The following is a 5527-nucleotide window of genomic DNA, read 5'->3' on the forward strand; positions in this document are numbered from 1 at the left end:
CTATTTAGACTGTCTATTAAAACCTGCAACACCAACAATGCTAGCTGAAAAATCAAAGCAAAATTGTTCATTTAAAATACAATAATCATATAAGTTCACTTCAAACAATTCACAGATTTAGAAGTTTTACTGATGCACTGTTAATTTTACTACAGTTAAAGAACCCGTACATTATTTAAAACTTAAAACTATTCCCCCATAGGCCTACTAGTTTAACGCCAGCGTTAATATAGCGAACGCCGTTTGTGTGAACACTTTGGAATTTTAATCCATAAATTAGCTTACGCCTGGCGTAAGCTACGCCAGTCCTACGCCGTGTGTGTGAACATAGCCTAAAACATTCGTACCAGTGGATTTACCATTAATGTGCTGATCAAGGTCAAGACCCAGGTACTTGATACAGGTTCTGGCATTTACTATGCAATTATTAAAGGTAATATCCAGTTTTGATTGTTTTCTACTCATATTTCGTGTTCCATACAGTATGGATTCGGTTTTGTCTAAATGTAACGTTAATTTATTATCAACAAGCCATTTATTTATAGATTTTAACTCTTCATTTAGTTGAGTTTCAATATTTTTTACATTATTACTAGATACCATTAACGCTGCATCATCAGCATACAATAATAATTTGCATTTTACGGAGGATGGCATGTCATTGACATTGATGTCTTTTATAATAAAAAAATAAATAAAATAAAAAAATTTTTACAATTTACCAGCCTGTTTACCATTAGTGTATTTGGATAGTAAAAAGCAAATAGTAAATACCCTCACCAAAAGATAATTTCAAATCCTAAATGTGAAACTAACAATTAATTTTAATTTGGCCTTAAACTATTTACAGTAGGTTAAATTACAGTATTTCAATGTATTCACTCCTTACCCATCATGGACTAATAACCACATCAACACTGCAAACAACAATGAATAATATGAATAATGTATGAGAAAAAGCACTATGCATATATGCAATTATCTTATATTATTTTAAAAAAAAAATATGAAAAGCCAGTATTAAAATGAAAAAAAAAAATTATGGTTGTTCTGGATTTAAATACAATATTAACAAGGGTATAAAACAGACTGAATACTTCACCTGACTGTCAATATAACCTTGTAACTAACTTCTATGTTGTTATATTTGGTGAAATGCTTGCAGTTTTCTGTCAAAAATATTTTAGAATAAATAAATTAATCATTGAGTTACAATCTTGGCCTTGAGTTTACTGCCTAGAAATATCACATGTTATCTTTAAATCGTGTAGAATATTATGATGTATACATGTTTCAGAAGGGGGAATGTAAGAATATATTCCCATCTAATTGTGATTGTGGCAATTTAATGCGATAGAGAAAGAAGATATTGATTTTGCCTGGAGTGCTGTAACTTGAAAATTTTGTTAGCGAAGTATGTTCATCTAAGTTGTGCTAAAAAAGAACAGAAATGACAACTCTTTAGTGTATGTAAAATACTAGTAACAAAATAAATAGTTTTTGCCTGATGTGACTGGCTTTGGCAAAACACGCCATTTGTCGCAATTTCTAATTTCCCACAAGCACCCAAAACGTTTGAGAAACAGATTTTTGAACACTTTCATGTTTTTGCATTTTATGAAAAAAAGGAGATACATTATATTGAAGAACATTTCTGTAAAATATCAATCACTAAATCTAACTGAAAAGTATATTAAAATTATTTTTAAACTACAAATCTTAATAAACTATTGATTTTGGAGTCTTTGCAAGCTATTTTCTCAGAACCTACATGGCTGATATCCAATGAATTAAGTATTCATAAAAATACACACTGTTTCAAAGAAGAATTTATGCAGAATCTATAAACACCAAAAACCAATTTTTATTTTTTTGCTACAAATAGCTGGGTTTGCCAGAGCCAGTCACATCTAAGATTTCAATCAATTACTGGAATAATTATTATTTGGCATATTTTCCAGGAAATAGAATAGGCAAGTAGTCTTTAAAAAAAATGTATCTGCAATTTGTTCAGACAGGCTATATAATATCATTCATTCATAAACAATTAGATAATTAACAGTAAGTAAAAGTAAACAATTAATAAATAATTAATGCATTAATAGTTATATATGTTCTCATGCAAGCAGAAAGATTTTTATGGCGGTAAGATGGATGTTAGAGAAAACAATGCCCTTGCTAAATACCATTAATTTTTTTCATTATTTTCAAGAGTACAAAAAGTTTTTTTCTATAATCCCTCCCCACAACAAATATTTACACAGATAAATGATGGTTGTCGTCAATTGTTAAACAATTAATAAATAATTAATGCATGTTAGGGTTTCCCCACAACAAATATTTAACTCAAATAAATTATTTTTTTCTAATTTTTCATGTATTTACTGTTCATCATTTTTCTCTATTATATTTCTTGTATTCCTGTAAAAAGGCTAAAATATTAGTGTTTTGTAAAAACAAAATAAAACAATTTGGTAAAACCAGTAAGACAAGGCCTATATCAATTTCAAATGTATGTAACTTTATAATTTTTAAGATTTTATAAACTATAAAGAACATAAAATGAAATATTATGTGTATTAAAAATAAAATAATATTCGTCTGTGGGGAACAATTTATTAGGCAGTAGCATAGCCATAGTGTGGTTAATTATATGCACACTTGAATAGCAAATGTCAAAATCATTGCAGGTTTTAAACAGGTTTTCTGCTTCGACAGACACTGTGCTGATAGTTCTAACATAGTTACCAAGTGCATCTGTTATTGATTTTTTTCTTACAATTATTCTACAGTAAGTATATGCTAGCACGTTGGCCCATAGACTATTTCATTGCTCAGCAAGACAAGAAATCTTTGTTCCATGGTAGGATTCAAAGAAAGAATTTATTTAGATAATCTTAATAATAAAATAATACATTTACTAAAAATATATTATTGGTAATAGTTTTATTATATTTTAAAATAATGAATGAAAGTTGCAAAAGCAATGGATTGAACACTGATGTATTGATATTTCATCATTACCATATAAGCACATCATGACTTTAATAGTCTAGGCAGGATTTAAAGTTATGTTGTTTTTTTTTCCTTTGATAAAATGTTTTCTTAGTAATAGTCGTAACTCTGTGTGTCCAGGGCCTTTTGGAGTACCTCAATGTAATGTCTTTGTTTTGGCTGTGTTTCTGATTTTAGCCTTCTTAATATCTTAATAGTGCCTTGGATGTTTTGAATTCCAGTCACTGTATTGATTCCTTTTTTAAGGTTTTCAGAATTTTAAGGCCATTAAATTGACTAACCAAACTTTGGATGGTTACTTTAATCATTAATTAGATTGACCTCTTTCCCCTACAACCATTGCTTGGTCCCAAGATATTAAGTAGAAGGTTCAACTGTACTTCTGTGCCAACCTGAACAAATTTCCATTAAATATTCTGTAATGTTCATTCTATTTGGAAGTATCAGTCGATATTAACCTGATTTTGAACACCCATAGGTGATAAATAGAATTAAAAATGGTACTCAACTAAATTGAGCTAATTGTTGGACCCTGGAGGATCCAATTACTCTACCTTGGGAATTGAAAGCTTTCGGTTACTTTATTGCTTCCATTTTAGTGACAAATAAAAGGTTAAGTTGTGATGGTTGGGGAGTGATATATGGTTCAAAATATTACAAGCTTCTTGTAGACACTATTACAATAGATTCTATGACATTCAAAATGTCTAACAAATAACGATGCACAAATCAACAATTAGTTCATATTGTTTGGATTTTGTGCTTACATTATGAAATAATATTTAAGGTAACTTTAATTTAAATCAAACAGTGAATTATCAAATGACTCAACAGGACATAAACTAACTTACAAACAATTCTGTGACATTCAAAATGTCTAACACAATGCAAAAAAATCAACAAGAAGTTGTCAAAATAAACTGAACACCACATTTTCTCAAATATATAAATTATAATCATATTGTTAGAACTTTGTTTACATCATATGAAATACAAATAAAGGTAATTTTAATTCAAATCAAACATTAAATTGTTAATGACTCAACGGGCATAAAATAAAAAAGTGGTTGGTATACACATGGTACAGTATATAAACAAAGTCATATAGAGTTTATTAAATATGGTAGATTTTATGGTCTTATGGAAAGTGATAGGATTTTGTAAAGCTTGACCCAATGACCTTGGAAGCACAGGCAAGCAACGTCCTAGAAACCATTTGATCATATTTGTCAGTATTCTTGCTATTAGATTAGTTCTTCAAATGACTTCTGGGATATATGATATCCTTTTCAAGAGCCTCAAGAATGTACTTTAAATCTAATATTATTTCCTGCCTGTCTTTTTGTCTCTTTTGTCGTATTGTGTTACAAAAAATGATAAATCAACATACCATAGTCAAAGAAGAACAGAGTACTGCGATATGAAATTATGGTCGATTTTATATTAAATATTTTTAGGAAGCATAACAACACCGGAGGAATACGGTATTCGAGCACTAAAGATCAATACACAATTAATTCAAAAAGAGTGGCTATGGATCATTCACAAATTTTTGATACCTAACTAGAAGTAATATAGATTTTGTAAACAGCATCAGGTTGACCATGGTTTGGCCAACACTGACACAAGTTGAAAATTTATATCCCATTAAAAACAATCACTTTAATAAGAATCTCTGATTCTTTTGTAATTTTAAAATTTTATTTTATTGTGGATTTAGATGTTCTTTTTGGTTTACAATAGTTCTCACTTTTTCCAATGTCTCACTTGATTGTTTGTTTAATACTACCCTGCTTTGAGTATGGACTTGACTTGTTAATATGATCCTGGTGCAAAATTTGAGAACATCATCATAGCATCAGTTTTCCAAAGAAGGTTAGGTGTCTTCACAAGTGTTTGGAAATGTACTGAACATTCAGTACGATATTAACACGTCAGGTGAGGCAAACATCATTCGCAAAGCTTGGTGTGCGAGTGGTTTAGACACCAGGCTAGTTATCTGGAGGTCGTGGGTTTGATTCCCACTCTAATCGCTTGCGAATTTACTTCACTGCAAGTAATACTGAGCATTCAGTACGATGTCGAGTAGGGCAAACATCAATGCATCAAGTATGGTACCCCTTTTGAAGTTTATTGTACACATTGAAAATCACATTTAAATGTTTAATGATAGTCTTTGAAATATACCTTAAATTGCATACTGACATTTGAAGCAACATGATTAGAAATGAATCAATTAATAATTAATATGCTAATTGTTATTCACTTAACCTTGGAAAAGTTAATCTCTTAATCCTAAGGTAATCCTAATGGATTGGCTACTTGCATATTAAAGTGATAAAATGAACAATCTACGTTTACGTTAATGTTCTCACGCAAGCAGCAAGATTTTTATGGAGGTAAGATGGAGGATAAGCAAAACAGTGGCCATGCTAAATGTTACTGTTCGCTTGGAGATACCATTAGTTTATTTATATTTTATTTATGCCTACAATGCCAAGGTTTAAACGTG

Source organism: Anneissia japonica, unplaced genomic scaffold, assembly GCF_011630105.1.
Source record: "Anneissia japonica isolate Jap-2015-1 unplaced genomic scaffold, ASM1163010v1 scaffold2994_len2133135_cov197, whole genome shotgun sequence".
Taxonomy (NCBI): Eukaryota; Metazoa; Echinodermata; class Crinoidea; order Comatulida; family Comatulidae; genus Anneissia; species Anneissia japonica.